Below are 22,416 nucleotides of genomic sequence, written 5' to 3' on the forward strand. Positions count from 1 at the left end.
ATTTGATCATCATGACAAAACCAGAAGCAACATATCCAGTGTGTGTTCGGGAATAACTTTGACCAGGTTCTGCTGGTTGCCAGTCAGGACACAAAGAGAATGTCAGTGGTCATTTTGGGGGGAGGGGAGGGGATGACACTGCTGCCATCACTCTGCATTCCTGGGTTATGTAATTGTAAGTGAGCTTGTTTTACATTCTATATAGTAGTTTGCAAATGTTGAGACCTGAATTCCAGCTCATGAGCATGAGAATAACTAGCATACAGGAGTCACTTGAGCTTTCTCCTTGAACAGATCGTTTCAAATGTTGGACTGCTCTTGCCACAAATATTATTTCACATGGTGCCAATTGTTCAATATTGATCTTAGTCAGTGACATTGCCAATTTCACACACTGAATCTAATCATTGCTTTCCCCACTTTGCCTACCCATCCAAAGAAAATCAGAAGGATATTAGAGAAAACTACAAGTTTCCCAAGCCACAGATCTCATCCGTTCATTCTCATTATTCTGACATCTTTTCATTTGCAGCCGATTGAGAAAGTGACTTCATGCAACTCTTTGTAATGATTTTTGTTCTACAATGTAGCAATAGGCTTTCCAACTCCTTTCGTGGAACAGAGCCGTGAGCATCTATCATTCCATTTGGCTACTTTGTTCAATTTGCCAACAGAGCCATAGGCAGATGATTTGTGAATTTAGAGAAGAGCAATGTGTTCCATCTGTGGGGGCTTTCCATCCCCCTCAGCTTTGCTGCAAGATCAGTCTTGAAACAACAAGGCATGTTGTTTGTTATTACAACCATTAAAATAACAGAAGATGTAGGAAGATGAAGAAAACTGTCAAGCAAGGATTAAAAAACACAAGATCTTTACTGAAAAGCCTTTTTTTTTAAAAAAAAAGGCCTGATCAGGATCAGGTCTCCCTTATTAAACATTTATGTAAGATTCTGTTTCTACTTGTAGTGCTTTGCATTTCTTCAACATTAATTAAATTTAAGTTGATTGGCTAAGTGGCTACTCGGTAAGAATCTCCTTTTAAGATCTTAACCGTGTTCTTTCATTCCTTAATCCCCTCTATCTTATTTTTATCTGATATGCCTTTAGCTCTCACTTTTGTCTCTTTTTTCTTATCCCCTCCTGCAATGCTTCAAATGTATCCCTCTGTGTCAGCATTATTGAGAGTCAAGTATATACCCAAAGTATAAACTTACAAGTATTCTATTTGAAAATTATCCTACAGATTTTCTTTTCTTGTGGCTATCTTTTTAGGACTTGTTCCAATTTGCAATATTAATGCAAACAGCCAGTAGTTTCTATTAGCAATTAACATTGGGGGATTAAGATCAGTGCTCCCAGTTCAGTTACATGTTCCTCTCTACTGTACATTGCTTGCAGGTACATGCTGCTCATAACTACAACAGTCTCAACTACAGGCTTCTTTTTATTATAATAGCTAAGTACATGTCTATCTCTCATAAAATGAAGACATGAGCAAAAGTACCATTGATCTGGAATAAGAGGGTCTGTCAGAGGAATAGTAATCACAGCAGAGAATAAGTAGGATTAATCAGAGGCTGAATAGCAGCACATGTACAAGCTGAGATCAAAAGCAGAAATTAATGAGAACATTGTACCAACACATACAGTCATTATTAACAATATGGTAAAGTGCGTAGCAGGGAAATACTTTTAAGTGGTGGTCAAAAAGCAGCAACTACTGTATATTGGGTTGCCTTTTTGATGTTAGCTATGCTCCATTCAAGTTGGGATCATTTTCAGGGTCAGTTTGGCAGTGCTCTAATTAAAGTATTTAGGGACTCCAGGGAATGTTGTTTAGAATCTGTTTGCAGGCCAAGTTAGAAAACTCTGGCTAGTGATTTGGGACCATTTTATGGACCAGGTTAATGGCATACTCCAAGACCAGCATCACTGCATGACAATCCCAAAGGAACCCTTACCCACAGTCTCATTCTTCAGTCAAGTGGACGCACCTTGATTACAAGCTGCTCTCATGCATCCTTTAATATCATTCAATTGTACAATTCAGTGGGAATGCTTTCCAAGATACATTGGGACAATTGTTTCATTGTGAGAAAATTTTAACCATTCAGATTTGGAATGGCAAAACAAAACAATGCCTGTTGTTTCACACACACAGATTATTTTTGTGACTCAACAACAAGAAGATTACATTTGTATAGCGCCTTTCATGTCGGGAGGACGTCCCAAGGGGCTGGTCAGTATACAGCATTTCAGACCTGAGCTGGGATCAGGGGGGAAGAAGGGAGGGGAGGGGTGGTGGTCGATGGTATGGTTGAAGAGGAGGGTCTTGAAGCGGGACTTGAAGGAGGCTAAGGAGGGGGCGAGGCGGAGTGATTGGGGGATGGAATTCCAGAGGTTGGGGGCAGAGCGGCTGAAGGCTCTCCCGCCAATGGTGGGACTCTCATACAACAGAGACATGTCCATTTGACCAAGTGAAACTTCTATCCCTGGACAATGGAGATGATAGTGTGCTGTACTAGAATAAGAATGTACAACAGAGTGATAGTTTTTTGTTAAGATCACTATGAACCTTTCTCTCTTGTGCAGCAGGTGACACAAGCTCCCATAAGCAACAACAACAACAAGTTGCCCTTATATCATGCTCTCCACGCAGGGTAGCGTCTCAGAGAGCTTAACAGTGACGGAGCCTGATTCCGAGCCAATGGGGGGGGGATTTGAAGTGAAGAGATTTGAACACGAGCATGAGGATCTTGAAGTCGATCCATTCGGTGATGGAGAGCCAGTGGAGCCTGGCCAGAACTGGTGAGATGGAGGTACAGAGTTTGGTCCAGGTAAGAATGTGGGCAGCAGAGTACTGAATGAGCAGGATTTTTTGAATAGTGGAGCTGGGGAGACCGAGTAGTGTGTTTGTGTAATACACACATACTAGTCTATTGATTCTAAATGATCAGACTTCTCCAGGATGTTATGAAGTTGGATCTGCATGGGCATCTCCAGCAATGTACAAGATGGTATGTATTGTATTCTCCCAAAATGGACATGTGTGGAATCAAAGGATACATAGGGTTAAATAAAATTCAATCGTCAATTTTTCTCATGAATTAGCATTTGTGGCAGACTTCAAATGAAACAGACTGGTGAAGCATAATTAGGTTTTAGTCTGTTCGCCCAGATGCAGTCCAGTGATTGGAAGTGAAGACCAACAGGTTAGATCCACTCAATTAAAAACGAGTTCTCTTGCTATCTTGGCTCAACATCTCTGGATTATGGATGAGCATTCACATTACATTTCTAATGTATTTTATTAACAATTTCAGACTATGTTAATGATCATTTATTACCAGGCCACTAATCTCCTGCAAAGATTTCAACAGGGAAAAAAAAGCAAAGCCCTGACCTGAATATCAAACAGCTCTTATGTTGCTTGGAAAAGAAGGAAACTTTCCCTCTGAGTCATTTAACTTTTCTACTAAGTTCTTTTAAAAGTGGAAGCCTGGCCTTGCCATCCAATGGCAGTAGGGATAGAATCAAGTCTGTCCAATCTCACTTCTTATAATATTTACAGCTGACAGAAGAGACTTACAATCATACTCAAAAATATAGGCTCATTGAAACTCTGTTTGCAAAGGTGAAGAGACAGCATTTTAACTTACTACCTTTACTGCCCTCTCCAATACCAAAGGATCAGAAGGCATTTAACAATAGTAACCCCAAGGTTGACTGTACAGCTTTCCCGGGCTTCCCATTTGTAAGCGAACCCCAAGAGACCGCACAATCAACCTAATTATACGGAGAGGGGGTTAGGGGGAGGGGCTGGGGTGCAGAAATCAGCAAATAATCTCTCTGATTTGTGGCATGGATTATTTGCTATCCATCAGGAAAAGCAAATGGGATTCAAGTTAATGTCTCATTCAACAGCTCTCACTATTTTACTTCTCTCTCTCTCTTCCCCCCTTCTTCTGAGTCTCTCTATCAGTGTCTACCAGGAATACTGTGCCTATTTTCTCTCCACTGTACACAGATACAACTGGGTAGAAAAGCAAGCCACACATGGGATTTCAGATGGGGCACAAGGAGTGCTGGGAAACTGACTCCAATACCCGCAAACAAATCCTTACACAAACCGTCTCACAATACCTCTAAAATATTGTTACTCATTTATTCCACACCTAAAGGATGAAGATGGAAAAGAAAAAAGAAGTTAGGGCTGATATTTTGTCAAAAAAAAATGTTCTGGGTAATTACCAAACACGATACAGAACACACACAGTTCAAGTTTGCTGCTTTTGGAAAAGCTACAGCACAGCCGGAGGCGAAGAAACAGTGGGCCTGTCAGCCCAGACGCAGAAACTCAGGCCATCTCTGGCACTAAACTCAATAACAGGAGCTGTACAGCAACAAGGAGAAGACAATCGCTTTGAAAAGCATAGCTGGCAGCCAGCCTGAGAATCTGCAAGAGGAGGAGGAGGAAGCAACGTTAAAATAACGAAGTGCTGAATCCTGTTTAGAGACCACATCTCTACAGACAAAGCACACAAGCAAATGGAGAGGGAGAAAGAGAGTGCACGAACACCCAGGCAGGGTTATCTCATCCTCGTTCTCCCGGCTGAGTGCAGCGTGTTGCGTGGGCTGCATGCTGAGTGCCTCAGCTTCATGGTGTAAATCTTTAATTTCATTTACCGCCCTCTCTACTCTGACCCCGACAGTATGCCATAAATATTTAGGCAGTTCAGTCCAGCTCATGTAGTGCATCCGAATACTAATGATGGCTGAGAATGTTATATATAAAAACACAGACACCATAGTTGACACAATGCCAAGCAACACTTCTGAAGAAAAATAGTCACCACCATTTTCTCACTTCAAAAGTTTTGTCAGAATTAAAAGGAAACATAATTTCCTTGCACTATAATTCAGCTGCACAACAGTTGTGCACTCTGTAGCCTGTAAAAGTTAGGAAGAATATATGGGATACAGCTGTGAAATAAAACCATTAGTGGGACACAGAAGATGCATTTACCTAGCCAATTCAAGTAATAACATACAAATTTACTTAAGTGTATGTCTGATATTTTATGTTTCGGCAAAGTGACTAGAATCTGAAAATTCACAGGCTCTCAAAGTTCAGGCTTGTGTCAAGTTATCAATCAACTCTCAGTTATTTAAAATTCAATGTGCCAAGATACATTAACATTGTAAAATTTGCTGTTACAGTACACAGAAGCACCGTAGAATACTGTTATATAGGGATTTAATATTGGCATCAACCTGGCCTCTCAATTCAGAAAACTGTGGGTTGTAGCCCCAAGTTGAGATTTTGAGTTCATAGTCTAGGTTGACTTCCAGTGCAGCGGTAGAGGGAGTGCTGCATTGTCAGAGATGCCGTCCTTTGGATGAGGCATTACTCTGAGTTATCCTCTGCTTATTGAGGTGGATGTCAAAGTCCCTTCGCACTAGTTGATGTTTGGGGCAACAATCCCTTCATGGCTGTTTGTTGGACATTGCTGTGCTAAATTGACCATTTGCTGACAAACACACAATCTTACACTTAACAGTAAATCTTGTGAACAAAACGCAAAATACTGCAGATGTTGGAAATCTAAAACAAAAACAGATGTCGCTGGGAAAACTCAGCAGGTCAGACAGCATCTATGAAGGAAGGAGAGTGAGTCAATGTTTTGGGTCCATGACCCTTCGTCAGAACTGGGGCATGTTGGGAGGGAGAGGCTTTTAAGGGCTAACAGAGAGGGGAGAGGCAGAGCAAGGAAGACATTGTGCTCTGATATCTACACTTAAGTGGATAAAATACAGCACCACCGAATACAACCTGAAGTGTTTAATCTCAAATTGCAGTATATCCTTTGTCTTCCTTCCCCTGCCTCCATCTGTTAGGCCTTAAAAGCCTCTCCCTCCCAACATGAGTGCTCCCAGCGACGTCTGTTTTTGTTTCAGTAAATCTTGTGAAGTGGTCTGAAATGTTTCAGTGACACGATAAGGCACTTATCAAATGTAAGGATTACTATTTTTAAAGTGCATTATGACATCGTAAGGAACAATATGTATTAGACGCGTTATAAGATATCAATGAACAACATGGAATATTATTTATTATGGCAAAGTGCAGAGTGAGGTATGACTCTTAAAAATAATTCATAGTGATGAATTAATGTGCACTATAACTCCAAGTAAACTGGTGTCACTTTTCAAGAAAATATTTGGGCTCTCAGCTATGAGAAGCAAAATCATTTGAATGGGTTCTGCTGGCAACAGAAACCTCAACATTAATGTTCAAGTGATTTTAACTGAAATCATGATGTCAATAAAATATCATGCTGATGTACAGCTTTAAACTCATTGCCACTTTATTTTTTAAAAAATCTTAGCATCATTTAAGGGAAGCAGTGTGATATAGTCAAAAGATAATAAAGACAGTACAAGATATGAGGTAAATGGCTTTGTATTACTGCTACTGTATGAACCTGAGGCTTTTGCAGTAATAGATTACTACTGTTGCCATTTATTTGCTTTTGTGTTCTCAATTATTATAGATACTGGACAGGAAATAAGGCTAGAATACACAAGGGTCTTCATGACAAATTCTCCAATGAAATAAGAATGTCAGCTTACAGTACATTGTGCTCTGATATCTACATTGAAGTGCATAAAATACAGCACCACAAAATGCAATCCAAAGTGTTTAATCTCAAATTGCAGTATATCTAAGTCTCAGCAGCAGTATATCTGGAGGAGGAAATTGACAATAAGCAGGAACTAAATGGAAGAGCAAGAGTGGGTGCAATAGCGTGGGAGATGACTTGTCGCTCCATTGTGATGTCCCAGTCGGCATCAAATATCACAATTCATATTAAAATATTAAGAGCATACAATCAAACAGGAGTCATGTTTCATGACCAATTTTACTGCATAGGTGCGTTTCTCCTAGCCACATAAAGACTGAAACTACAATGCTAATACGTTCATTTGATCAGCTGTGCGTATACAAAGAGTGTTGTCCTTCAATAGTATTCTCAACTAGATATTTATCAGGTTGTTTCTAAAATTGGTAAACAACAAGGCAGTAATAACTTTAGATGATAAGATTGTTTCACATACAGCTTTTCTAACTGTGTAAAGGGAAATGGTATCCATGTTAAATAAAATGTTCAGATCAGTCTTCACAGGTTCATTGGAACATAGGAACAGGAAGAGGCCATTCAGCCCTTCGAGCCTGTTCCGCCATAATTAGATCATGGGTGATCTGTACGTCAAATAATCCTTTCAATTCCAATTTCCTGCGTTCTCCCCATAACCCTTAATACCCTGACCTACCAAAAATCTATCACCTCACTCTTGAGAGAATTCCAGATTTCTACCACCCTCTGAGTGAAAAAATGCTTCCTGATTTCACTCTTAAATGGCCTAGTTTTAATTTTAAGACAATGCTCCTTTGTTTTGGATTCCCCACCAGAGGAAATAGCTTCTCTGTATCTACCCTGTCAAATCCCTTTATCATCTTAAATATCTCAATCAAATCACCCCTCAACTTTCTAAACTCAAAGTAATACAATCCAAGTTTACAATAGCCTTTCCTCATAACCTAACCCTTTTAGGCCTGGTCACATTCTGGTGAACCTGTGTGGCCCCATTCCAGGCCAATATATCTTTCCTGAGGTGTGCCCACAACTGAATGCAGTCCTCCAGATGAGGTCTGACTAACGCTCTATAAGCTGAAGCATCAATTCTTCCCCTTTGTATTCCAGGCCACTTGAGATAAAGGCCATCATTCCGTTTGTCTTTTTGATTACTTTCTAGATTTTAGATGCAATGAAATGAACTATAAATAGAATCTACAATATTTGGAGGTCAATATGACATTAGGCTAGAATGTTCAAGCAAGGAAATGATCAACAGCAAATATTTTTAAGAGCTATGTATTAAAAAGGCTGAACTGAAGAATTGAAGGATAGCTATTGCAATTCTGATATTTAATAGACAGCTGAGATGTAAATTTGGGAATATAAAATAAGTTAGTTAGTGGGGAATAGGACAGAGAACCTGTTACACTGGTAATTATTCAGTTTCAAGGCAGCTTTTATAATGCAGGCATTTCTGCCTCACAATCCTTTGGATTAGACTCGCTCAAAGGATGATGTTCATGAAGGGGTTAATTCTTTGCAACAGAAATGAAACATCAGAAAATGGATAAGAAATGGAATTCCAGACCTATGATTAATTCTCTTCACACTGTACAGAGAACACTGACATTAAACACACCGATGTAAAGGTCTCAGTGCTCATTAAGATAATTGTACAAAATTACACGTTAATACTTCATAGAAAACTTCTTTTATAAAAACATACATGGATTTTGCTAAGGTTTTAAATGCCTTTAAGCTTTTTTCCAATCAAATCTGTTGATCTAAAATTTGTGAGCATAATTCACTTTTAATGATGCGAACAACACTTACTCATTTTAATATTTTTTCCTGTGTATTCTTAATCTCTATTTGTCATGAACCATTTATGGATCTCAGGAAGGACAGGAGACGTGCTTCTACGTTTCCTTTTCCACTCGGAAATCAACCTGAGGAAGTGGGTGAGCATGACCTAACTCTGCACAGATTTACTTTCTGTTATTATGGAAAGGGTCTTGCCTCTGCTCATTACATCTGAATAGGTATATATGGCTGAGATAGACAACTCAGCACATATAAGCATACTCTTTTGCAAGCATCGGTGGCAAAGTACATTGAAACCTCTCATTACCACAACTTTGTGCCATTCTTTTTATTAATTTGCTCTCTTCTCCTCTTTTCATCTTCTGAAGGCACAAACTCTTGCTGAAGTTGAATGCCACAAGAACCAGCCTTCCTTCCACAAAGTTAGCAAATGACAATGAGTAGGCAATTTGACTGTGGACAAATAGACAAATACAAATAGACAATGTAGGTTTTCACTAGATTTCACTTTACTTGTTTGCATGAAGGTAAATTTCTTTCACTTTTTTCCTTAAATTTGTTTATTCCCCCACAAAAACATTCTCCACCACCCCCTCATTCCAATTTATTCTCGTTTCATTATAGAAGGTACAATATAAACTGAAGGCAATATAAACTGATCAGCTCAAATTGGAGCATGCCTTTATGACTGCCTTTAGCTCTGATTTAATCAATTTGTAAGGAGCTGCCAGTGAGAGGCCAATTGCCCCTTCTCACCTGCAATTTTAATTAGAGTTTTTTTCAGTTATATTGAACCAGTGATGGAAGAGGCAGTAACCATTCAGGATCTATGGATTTGTATTAGCATAGAAACATAGACTGGTATGATGGGGTGCTGTATAATATTAATCAGTGCAATGACTTGTAGTAATCTTTCTCATGTTTTTTTTTCAAACACATGGGAGTAGACACAAAAATCACTAATATTAATTGGAAGATAGGAGTTGCAACAGCTGCAGGCAACCATTGGTAGACATGTACATTTACTCATTTACAATGAAATATTCATCCATAAAGGCAAGCACCATGGATTATTCCAAGGTTGTAAGAAACAGGGGAGAGGTGACAAATGAAGAGTAGAGATTCAAACAGTTTAAAAACAAGTGAAAATTTTCACCCACCTCATTTAATAAATTAGAATACTGTCGATATGTAAGAAGTGTTACAGATTTGAAAAATGACTCTACATGTATTTTTTTCCCAAATTCTATGTAACATATTCAAGAATGTTCATGAAAAACTTGACCATGAGCAAAAACTACCTGGAGAAAGTAAGTTGTATATGTCCAAGAAAGCATAACCTAAGAGCAAATTGGTGACCACTGTATTGTGTAATAATGTGAATTGAAATGATTTACACTCAGCAAAACAGCACCAACAGGACTCAGTGAGAAACAACAACAACTTGTATTTATATAGTGCCCCTCATTCAGGTTAGCGTCCTATAGCGTTCCAAAACCTTCTGGAATTCACAACAGACTTGTGTATTCAATCAAGAGGAAGCTCAGCATGTGATATTTACCAGGAAATAGAAATAGAAAAGTCAAAATAAACAAAAGCATGTAAGAATCAAAAAGCCTAAGAAAAAAAATGATACAGCTTCTTTCAAAGCAGGAGAGATTCATGGAGTCACCAGACTCTCCATAGTTGGTGGTTCAAGCTCTATCTATAGTTATCTATAGTATACTTGGTATAAGAAATCTGTATGATAATACTATAGTTCCAAGAGCAGCTCTCCTCTTCCGCCATCATCAACATCATCACCTGGATGCATTAACTGGTACCTGTACTTCATCACTGCATAACTCAATTCAAAATAACCAGGATTTTTCATGCTTTCTCTAATTATTTTCCACTCACAAACTGAGGACCCTCAAAAGCCCAACAAAGGATGCACAGAAAATGGATTTTAAAAATCTGACAGATTCTTTGCCAATACATTGCACAGTGTAGCCTAGAAACTTCAAACACAGCAAGGGAGCAGAATAAGTGCAGCTGTTAAGTCTTCGGGCTTTATTATGAACAATACTTTATACACTACCTTTCATATGTAGCATAATAATAGAGTGGAGTTGCCATGGAAATGTACTTTGAAAGGCATTTTACCAAGTTTGTATGCTGAGGAACGTGCAGTGTTAGAATTGTTGATTACATCATTGTGTCAATCACATCCACAAAAATACAGTAATCTTATTTTAAAAAAAGATAAAAATGCAAAGAAGCCCATTTCCAATATTCATGTTGCCACAGGTGCCCTGACTTCCAAATTATACATTAAAAAGTACATTAAACAATGCAATGGGAGTGAATGGGAAGTACTTTGGTCCATTGGATCCGATTCTTGGAAACATTAAGTCAAGTCTGCTATACTTGGGAGGTTATAAAATCCGAACATATTTACAACTACCAACACAAATTGAACTACCTCTTATTATCCAGTATTATAAACATCCAGAGAAACCAGATAACATACAGATCTCCAAGAGGTTAACATGTTTAAGGAGGGAGGATGAGGGTGGGGCAAATCAGCATTAAGATGCTCTTGCTCTTACAGAATGAATCTGCACAGAATCAAAGGTCCTATCCTTTGTTTTAGGGAATAAATAACTGAGCTTCAGCAGGCAACTTCAACAGATCATTAGTTGAACTAGTTTAAAAAAACATCTACAAACAATAAATGGCACCTTCTTTGGAATAGTTTTCTTATTCAGTTTTGATCCACTATTGTGCCTGTTTTCTAGAATTGCTGTTATGGATGTATTTCACAATCTTTTTGTATTTGTGTTTTTCTGAAATGCTGTACACTGTCCAGCGCCTTGGGACGTCCTCCCGACGTGAAAGACGCTATACAAATGTAATCTTGTTGTTTGACAGTTTTTTCTTGTACCTTGCATCTAGTCATGGGGGTAAAATCCCATTCAAGTCTTGTGCCTCAATGCAACATGAATGAAACAGTTGAATGAGTTTAATTCTTTATCCTGCCAAAGCAATTTTCTGGCTCGTGGCCAATCACTTTTGAAGAGACGTGAAAGTAAGCTAACATGATCTGTTGAGTATAAAATCAGTCACCATGCTTGTAATAGTCCTCGTTATTTAGATGTTGGTTTATAGAGCAAGTGGAAAGCACTCTGCCTTGATAATGCAGCCTCACACCATTGTGACATTTCCACTTCCCACATACCATGCTTCTAACCCAATGTGGATTCCGGTGGCCTCGCCAACAAATCCAACAAATAAAATTGGTTGCTCACTCCATGGCTGTTTGTGGGTCATTGCAGTGCGCAACTGGCTGCTGCATTTGACCCATGAAAGAAAGAGTCAATCCACCTTATAATATATCTTGTAAAGTGCTTTGAGGCATCTTGATGACATGATAAGGGGCTATGTCAAATGCAATGCAAGGATTATTATTATTCAAATAATTAAAATCTCAAACAAATTATTACTGAAAATGCCTCGTCATTGACAATTTGGATAGCACTAAAAAGTAATTTCTGGTGGCATACCAATCTCAAAGGCTGGACATCATTAACTCATGGACTCACAGAACTTTAACCCTATTAATATTTCAGATAATTAATGTTTTAGTATGTCTGTGCAATAATCCAACAGTTGGATTTAATTACTTTACAGAGAGAAGTAAATATGTAGCATGCTTAAAGGGAAGGCAATGGAGACACTCCACAATGGAGTCACATTATGTCAGCAAATTGTAAAGGTGTTTAGATAGATACGGCATTCAGTAAATAAATCTATTGGAAGGGCATGAGAGATGACGCAGCACAGGCCTTTGTTTTAAATTTTGGGACCAGTTGGACCCTGAATAGTCGTTTCAGATTATGTATAATCCCATGCAATGTTGCATCTGATCTCCTGAAAAATCCAGCCCCGTTGCTGTAAAACAAATCTTCTGCAAGGTTAATGAAACTGCACAAACTGCTTAGTGACTATTAGTGCAGGAAGGCCTCAGAGAAGTCTAGAATTACAGTTATTATATGTAAGGAAATAATCCACAGAAAATGGGACAATTTCACCCGAGGCCTCGTCATATCAGTAGCGAAAGAAAAGTGACACTAAGCAATAAGCAGGTGAAATCTTTAGGAAATGGTTCTGTCATTTTGAATTGTAGTAAACCCCACTTGACAATCTACAAAAGGTTAGAGAACATAATGCTCAGTGGAAGAGCAGCCAAACTGTTCAATATAGATTTTTTTTTAAAAATTGATGTGTGACTTCTATTTAGTTTTTCTCTCTTTGCCATTCTTCCCTGTTTTTTGCACCACATGCAATTCCACTGTGCACACCACTTTTTTTAAACACTCCCAAACCCCAATGATCAACCTAAGATTACATTTTCCAGACAGAATCAGAATGATGTTTATCTTTAATTCCTTTCCAAGTATTTGTTTGTTTATGTGATACACTGAGGTGTATTAAGTTTAAAATGGAGCTGATCAGCCTTACAGCTGGTGCTTGTTCACTGGCTGCACCTTATCTGAGTGTTCAGCCAAGCAGAGGTGCGAGAAAGTGAGAAGACAATAGCTATGCATACACATACACAGTCGATTGATTTCAGGCAGAACAACATGCCATAAAAATGGTGCAATGCATGATTGTAGATTCGCACCTATGGCAAATTCCTGACTTCAGTTTGTAACCTGATGAAGTCATTACAGGTTGCTCATGTCCTTATTTGCCCCACGCTAGATTTAATGTTACAATTGCTGTGGGCTCAGTCTGTCTGCTGCCATCCTAGGCAGCACAAAACCAGCACACGCTAATCAGCTGGGTAAGAAACCAATTACTGTAATGCTTGTTATACCGTAAACAAGGCTATAAGTTGCATCAGACTGTGAATAACTCTCTCCCCCTTCCAATGCCTGCTTTAGAAAATATAAGAACAAGTGCAATAGCAACCTACATTAAACGCATGGGAAGAGAGCATCTTATTGATCTAATTCACATGGCATTATGTGCAACAATAGTTTTTCTGCCAAGATTACCTCTTCCTCTCTCTGCACCTGAGGTGCAGGCACAAGATTTCTCCTTGCCTCTTGAAATTAGCCATGAGGTCATGCAAGAAAATGCGCTAGCCAACATTTCCACTGATTTTCCTTCTCTCTGTGACCCTCCTTCCCCCACACATCAGCAACACATTGTGAGGGGAATCAGGAGGGCAACAAAGCCATGACCGACAACTTCATGCATGGAATGAATCATTATTTTCTGTTCACTTCACAAAAATTTCCAGTTAGCTGGCGTTTTGTTTCCTATCCTTGTTTGCTTTGAGATTCACTAAAGTAGAATCGACTGTCCTCTTGAGCACTGTATGCAAAAAAAATCAGGCTTCCTCACAGTCCGCTGCTCAAATATAAAGCAGGCATTCATATATTTAAAAACAAACAAAAAGACTCCGTTACAGATAATATAAAGAGGCTGAAGCCAGTACCCTGCTACTCTGCCTCATTAGCCTTGCTGCACACATAGCACACACTGGACTGTGCACATCCTGCTTTCTGAGCATTTTCTCAGGCATTAAATCCAGACATCAATCAACATAAAAGTCTTTGCAGAGAAGCTTAATTACTTTCACATCTCATCTTTGATTTACTTATTAGTACCCATCAGTGAATAGTTGCTTTGACTGTAAAAGTTAGATTTCTTCATTAAAAATCTTAATGAAGAAAGCCAGAGGCTTTGTGCTGGTGTACAGATAATACATAAACTCCTACTGCATGCTGTAGTTAAAGAAGGAACTTCATTATTGTAATTGAATGCATCCCACTCGGAGGTTCATATTATTGACTCTTTATCAACAACAAAAGGCATAATAAACAAGTAATGTGCAACATGCACCACCACACTACATGCACATCATAGTGGATGTTTGGAACCAACTCGCAACAAAACCAATTGATGCTGGCAACTCTGTCAGCCTGTCTCAGTTGTTTGCACTCTAGTCTCTAAGTCAGAAGGTTGTGGGTTCAAACCCCACACCAGGGCTTTGAACTCATAATCTAGGCTGATGCTCCAATGCAGTGCTGCATTGTTGGAGGTGTTGTCCTTCAGATGAGACATTAAACTAAGGTCCCGTCTGCCTGTCAGGTGAATGTTAAAGATCCTGTGGTACTATTCAAAAAGAGGAGGTTCTCCTGGTATGCTGGCCAACAATCCCCCAAGTAAAATGGTTCATTCACTGTTTGTGCCCACACAGAAACTCTCAATGATAGTCACTCACTATCATGTATTAGACTGACAGATGCACGTATTTACCACCTATCAAACTATAATACTAAGTTCTTGCCTTTTCTCAGAGTTAAATTCACTCAAAGTGTACTTTGTGAAGGGGCCCTGGGATGTACAGTGAGTTACAACAAAATAATTTCACCTTCAGGAGCTTGATATGACCTTGGCTCAAAGAAAACTTTCATCTCCCACAAAGCAATAATCGGCAGGATAGACAGAGAAGACTGTAATGTACAAGTGTTCCATCCTTCCACAATTAAGTTAAATTTCAATTTAAAATTCTAACAAAAGAAATAAATGATTGCTTGTGTTGCAAAGCCATCCCTACCCAAGTAGGTCAAGAGTTTAAATGTTTAGAATTTGTGCAAGTATCTTTCAGCCTATTCCATGAGATAATGTATAATTGAATGGTCCCAGTAAATTCAAGCAGTACTGTAGCACAGATGATCTCATTATCTGAGGCTACTTCAGGTCACTGAAACAAAATTGATGGGTGGTTTCTAGTTTCTTCAGTATAAAGTGTAATTATTATATTCAGTTCACTGAGGTCAGGAAATACAAAGCTTTCAAAATACAAAGCTTTCAGAGTCGATTGATTTTCTCCTTCTGTTGCCTGAGGGAGAATAATAATAATAATAATCCTTGCATTTTGATATAGCGCCTTATCAGGATCGTGAACTTTATCCTCTGTGTGATGTTATGATGATGAGCCAGTGGAGTCGGGCGAAGTTGGGGGTGATAGGGTCACGGAGCCTGGTGCGGGAGAGGACATGGGCTGCAGAGTTCTGGGTGATCTGCAGCCTATGGAGGGAGGAGTTGGGGAGGCCGACAAGCAGGGAGTTTGCATAGTACAGCCTGGATGCAATGAATACGTGTGTGAGGATTTCGGCGGCCTGCAGGGTGAGACAGTGGCAGAGCCAGCCGATGTTGCGGAGGTGGGGGAAGGCAGAGTGGGTCATGGCATGGATGTGCGGTAGAGAGTATAGTTGAGGGTCAAATATGAAGCCAAGGTTCCAGACTGGCTCAGTGAGGTGGAGTTTGCATCCTTGGATGGTGATGCTGTTAGCCCCTGAGGTGTGGAGGCGCTGACGGGAGCCAATCAGGAGGGTCTCGGTCTTGTTGACATTCAACTGAAGAAAGTCAGCTCTCATCCAGGACTTGATGTCTGACAGACATTCTGGCAGGACAGCAGTGGTCCTGGAGTCAAGGATGGAGGCAGAGAGGTACAGTTGGGTGTCATCCACATACATGTGGAAGTTGACCCTGTGTCTGCAGATGATGTCACCAAGAGGGAGCATATAGATATTGAAGAGGAGGGAACAAAGGACAGAGCCCTGAGGAACGCACACAAGCCGGTGTGGGGGCTAGAGGAGAAACCGTTTGTGGAGATACTGTTTGTGGAGATGAAGTGGAGATGGTGGGAGAGGTAGGATCAGAACCATTCAAGGACAGAACCATGAAGGTTGTGGTGATAGAAGGCAGTGGAGGAGGATAGAGTAGTCAATGGTATTGAAGGCAGCGGAGAGGTCAAGTTGGAGTCCTGTAGCTCAGTGGTTAGAGTGCTCGCCTTGCAAGTGAGAGACCTGGATTCAATTCCTGTCAGGGTGAAACCTTGGGCAAGTTTCCTTACTCCACATGCCTGATAAGAATCCCTCAAGAAATAAAGAAAAAAATAATAATTTGGTCACTCAATTCACGACTGTTTGTGGCACACGGCTGTGCACAATTGGCTGCCGCGTTTTGCCCACAAATATCCAGCCAATTCACATTACAGTATATTCTGTGAAGCGCTTTGAGATGTCTAGAAGATGTGAAAAGTGCTATATCAAATGCAAGGATTATTATTATTATTATGATGAGGCAGAGGGAGCTCTGGTAACAGATGGACAATATTAGCTTAAGGGAGTTCCTACCCGTTCATTTGATGCACAACGTTTGAGCTGTCCAGAAAATATCTTAAGGAAACAATACTGAATGTTCATATAAATATATATAAAATATTATAAAAATAATTATAATTATAAAAATTATAAGCAAAATATTATAAAAGGTAAGAAGGGTGATAACATCTCTGAGCTCCTGTGCATGAAAAAAGATTTAGAAAGCACATCTGTCCAAGTTGAACATAACTGCAAGAGCAAAGGTCAAACAAAACAAGTCAAAGGTGAAAGTGGTAGCATTGCAGAATTAACAGGTAATAGCAGTGTACGGTGTTACCAAAGGATGGGTAAGATATTATACTTTCTTCTCTGAGACTTCTGTTCAGGCCATAAAGGAAGTTGCATGCATGTGCACGTCTCATATCTTTGGTGCAGTTTGTTCAGATCCATCCTCACTGATTGGGATGACAAGTCAATGCCAATGCCAATCCGTCATCTCTGGAATTAAATCCAGCAATTTGGATGAGAGACTGGACAGTTTAGAAGATACAAGAAGTCCTCTTGTACTTAAAAATCCCAATTGAAAAATAGAACATTGCAATTATATCCAATTTACATCCAGTCTGCAGTGAAGCATCAAAAGCTTCTAGAATCTGATTCTAATTAAATCAATTTTGTGAATAAGTAACAGATCAAACATTGCATCATGATTATATTGTGCTGATATAACTCAATCTATTCAGTTTAAATTGGTAAGAAACAAATTATACCAATGAGCCATCTTCTCCCGCCCACCCCACCGAAAAGCATCAAATCCCTCCCATTATTGCTCTTGCACCAGCTAACAAGCTGTATGAGACTAACCATTAAGAATTTGATCATTAATTGTTCATCTTGCACTGGACAACATTTGCCTTAATGGAACTGATCATATCACCTCTTTCCTGTTTGTATGTGAGGAACGGTGGGATTGGAGACATGAATATATCCTTATGATACAGATTGCAAATTCAAATTGACCAGACCTGTAGAGACACAAGCGTACTTCGATGATGGCAAGGCTAGGAAGAAAATACAATATAAGCACCAGATTGGTATCTAGAAATTAAACTGTTTGTGATAACATACTCACAGTGCATTTACTTACTGATATCATTTGAGTTTCATTCAGGGCTTTTGCTTGACCTGAAACATCTGATTGCATTGCTAATATGGAAAAGGTAAATTAGGGGGATACTTATTTAAAAATATTTCCTCCTATTTTCCTCTGCACAGAATGGGCTAGCCAGTGATTAGAAAGCTATAGATCAATCCTGTGACAAAGACTAAATTGGCTCGGCTCCTGTGATCACAGTCTGGATTACTCTGCAGAGGGTCAAGAACCCCTAACTCCGTGTTCCTTGGTGGGGGGGGGTGAAAAAAAAAGAGGAAATAAATAGCATTGTCTAGTTCTTCGTGCCTAAGCTGCATCTCTTGATGCCGAATAGGAAATAAATGTTCTACAGGAGAGACTCAGTGAGGAAAAAGGAATGATGCATAGAAAATAGGTGAAAAGAGAGGAGCGACAACATCTTCAAGAAATCATAAAATGTGTTAATAGCTTCAATCCAAATACAAACTCGATTTAAAAATATCTGAATCATAATGAAGCATACCTTGACAAAGAGTTGGTCAAAAGCATTTAAATTCTTTCTTGCCTAAGAATCACAATAGCATTTTAGCCCACTGTGGTTCTTTTGTAAAATATCTTCTGTTGGGAAACTGAGTACTTTACATTTTTGAGGCAAATTCAATGCTCCATAACGTCATCCCGCTGAGCCCATCACAAAGATTTAGTTTGCAATCTGCACTTCCCAGGCACAATTGTATGACTCCTGGAATGTTCCTTATCACAAAAACATGAAAGGAAAAATTTGCTCTCGTTTTAAAAAAGATTTTCCTTTCAGTTATAGCTTGTATCTTATTAACTCACTTCCCTCCTCCCTCCCCATGTAAAAATTGCTTCAATGGAAGTATTTTGTCTGAAGGCTCTTTACAAGTAATTACTGCTAAATGTGGTGACCATTTGTGAAGTCAGGCTTGGCAGTTATTTGCCACTGCGAACACCAGGAAGTAAATAATCAACTAATCTGCAAGATTAATGACCAGAAAAATGGAAGAAACTCCTCTTTTTGAATATTATAAAACAACGAATGGGTGACATGACGATGATAAATTACTGTTTAATGCTTTTACACCCAAAAAGGAACATAGCAATGTATAATATTGGATAGACCAATGTGGTCCATCTGCTCAGTCCCAAAGTTAAAAATATATAAATAATAAAATTAAAAAGTGCAATAATATGAGCTTATTTGTTTAAAAAAATAGGATCGGACTCAACGCATTTCACTTGGAGTCATTTCCAAAGGCAAGTTTGTGATACTTTATTGTATTATGAACCTTAAACTTTGAGTTTATAATACAATAATCAAATCCTTACAAATAAAGATCTCATCAAATATTTATGAGATTCTCAGACTCTCTTGATCAATGATGGCATTGGGAATTTTCCTCCCAGAAAAATTAGCTCAACATAAGATAACTTTAGTGATCTTAGAAATTGGGAATTTTAGCTATACGTGAACATTATAGCTAAAAAGAGTGACACATTTCTTCCTAGTACTACATATGGGTTTAATGCATTTAGAAAAGCATGGTTAAAATAACAGGTATTGCACTTAGGTGAAGATAAAAGCGATTAAACTAGGAATTCTAAGATTTGCCTATGCTTTTGAGGCTTAGCAATGTAGGAGTATTTAATGAGTTACAGAACTAGCTACAAAGTGTACTGAGAAGACTATTAGGAAATGGCATTTGTTCCAATCGTAGATATCATTCTTTACCCGAGAAGGACAATGAAAAAAAAGTAGACCGCAGACAGAAGACTCCACATGTGACCACTCCAACAGATTAGTCTTAAACCTTGTATTGAATGAGACGAGACACCAGCTTCAGTCCAGTAATAAATTGTTTGATTTTTATTTTCAGCTAGGATCATAGTGAAACGCACCACTGATATTTTGCTCTCATCATCCCAAGGCAACAGAGGTAGAACAAACTCACATCACGAAGGTTGTTGCTTAATTAAATTACACGTTTCCTACCACCTGAAACCAAGCTCATTTGATCCCCAGAGTAGGATATTGTATGGATCTCTAAGAACTACAGAACATAACCAACATATCGTAATTAGGGATCTTAATCTGAAAATTATTTGTCCACTATTTACCCATCTATTGAATCTGAACATTCATAGCAGTTAATTAAAAACTAACACACTCATCCACTCTGTGAAAACATCAATAAATGTGCACAGATGCCAAATAATAAATAATATGCGGGCAAAAGGAAGGAAACATTGATTATTCTGTGTGTAGGTATAGGTTTGGTACTGTTCCTCCGTGTACTTCTTGTTCCACTTCACCCATGTGTATGTCTCAGTGTTACTTGTACTCCTCTGAGTGTTGTCCCTAACTAGAAGGCTATACGGTCAAGTACCTGTATCCTGGAAGGCAAACTGCTGTTTTAAATGCTCACATCATGTATCTCTGGGACCCTGGGTGTACCACTGTTGAATGCTTATAGGTGGCAGCAAAATGCCTACAACAACAAAATTACATTTATAGAGCGCCTTTCACGCCGGGAGGATGTCTCAAGCACTGAGACCTAAAGACCAAACATTGTGCATTTGTGAAATCCCTGAAGCACTCCCTCATCCCTGAAGCACTTCCTCATGGCTCATCGCAATCTATGACTAAGGGTTTCAAAGCCAGCAATGATGGCTCCTTTGAGATTGAAACCCATTTCATAGATAGTAGTGTTGATACAGCCCTTTTTGGGAAGCTCCCAAGCTGCACTAAGACTCGAGGGAACAGCATGTTACACTGTAGAAAACATTTCACAGCGAACTAGCTATCACCAAGGTCTAGGATCTTTCAAAGGAACAAATGAAGCTATTGAGAATATCAAGCATTAACATAATCTGGTACTAAAAGAACAGTGCATTGCAGGAAAGATGCAGATTATAGTGACTGGCTTTAAACTAACAGTGCATTGAACAAAGCAGACAGTAACCAGAGGGTGGGTGCTGATAGTCTGTCATGTTACTGGTTTCAATGGCACTGATCCAAAGCATAAAGACCAGGTCAGCCGCAGAGCTGCTGCAGACAGGAAGCACCAGCTTCAAACGGTGAACTCAGTTCACAGCTGCAGAACTCAGCATAATAGTGAAAGGACCTGACCCAGCCACAGCTAGTCACATTTAATATGCAAACACACCCAGCCTACTGTAAATGATCTAGTGATAAGCACCCAAGGGAATCTCAATGAACCTATTAACATATGAATAGTTCTAGCCTTTCGAGTTTATCTTCTGTTACCTTCCCATCTTCTGCACAACAAGTTCCACAGTCTCTCTATATTTCACCTCAATACGTTATTGTTTTCTTTTAGTTTTTCATTCTGATTTTTCCCCTTAAAACAAGCACAAATATGCTTCACTAATTTTGGAATGGTCTTGGTTTAAAGAAAGTGTCAGCCTCATCCTTTTTATAGTTTAGAGTCACATTGTAACTCACAACAAACACACAAATATTTTGTTTATTCATACAATGAATGTCGGCATGCAACAAACTTGTGATTCAACCATTTGTTTCTTCTATAGTTGTATATAGTCTTATGCTGCATTTGCTTTGCAGTACAGCAGCTAAAGTTAGCTTGATCTGTAGCAGCACTACTGCCCACATCAGCCTTACTTTCTGAGTGTTGTTCTGAATGTAACATGAGGGAGGGCTTGGTGCACCAATACAAAAGGGAAATTCAGTGGTAAGAAACTACTTGCCACTTGCAACTTTCAAACTATGAGTGCAAACTCTGTTCCTCTGCTTCACCCGGTGTTGTGGAATCCACCCCACAATGTAAGCAAAAATTCCACAGGAAAAGCAGGAGGGATATCGCAGAATCATTTCTAAATGATGCAGTTCTGCAATATAAATAATCAGTGCAGCACACAATGTAGCTTCTATTCAATAAATGTTGAGCTAATGCTGCATGGTGCACTCTGGGCCAGGATAAGCGCCTCCCATTAGCTGGTTAAATTCCAGTTGCTGCGGATTGTAAGCAGTGCACATAGAATTGATCTTTCCTTGCACTAATATTTGGTTTTGGCATTGTAGAAAAAGCAACAAGAAACAAACATACAGAAAATGACAGCATTAGAGTGACTCCATTTTCTGAATTACCCACTAGCTGAATGTTTGACTCAGAATCTTGGAAGCTACTTGTTGATACATGCCAAGCTATCCCACAAATTTCCCTGTCAAGTTGAAAGTGTTGAGAAATAAAAACATTTCTTAATCCGGTCTCCCTGTGGCACATACACTTCTCTATCTGTGAGCTTGCAGACAGCAAACTACATCTCAGCCCTTCACTATGGTGAGTTCTGTAGCTCAGTGATTAGAGCACTTGCCTCATAAGCGAGAGACCTGGGTTCAATTCTCAGCAGGACGAAAGACTGGGCAAGTTTCCTTACTCTACATGCCTCTGTTTACCTAGCAGTAAGTAGGAACCCGGTTGTTAATCGAATGACGGATCACTTTTCCATGGGTATTAATTCCTTAAATAAATAATAATAAATTGTGTCACTTCAATCCACGACTATTTGTGAGACACTGCTATGCGCAATTGGCTGCCGAGTTTCGCCCACAAAATATAGTCAATTCACTTTAGAGTATATTCTGCGAAGC

The 22,416-nt window shown here is 39.2% G+C and overlaps 1 non-coding gene across 1 annotated transcript; it reads left to right on the forward strand.

Moving 5' to 3' along the window:
- The first annotated feature begins 22,108 nt into the window (after positions 1-22,108).
- Positions 22,109-22,180, forward strand: trnam-cau. Its single transcript has one exon. It is a non-coding gene; the product is annotated as a tRNA-Met (tRNA).
- Positions 22,181-22,416: the final 236 nt, after the last annotated feature.

The sequence above is a fragment of the Callorhinchus milii genome, unplaced genomic scaffold (assembly GCF_018977255.1).
Source record: "Callorhinchus milii isolate IMCB2004 unplaced genomic scaffold, IMCB_Cmil_1.0 Scaffold7, whole genome shotgun sequence".
NCBI lineage: Eukaryota > Metazoa > Chordata > Chondrichthyes > Chimaeriformes > Callorhinchidae > Callorhinchus > Callorhinchus milii.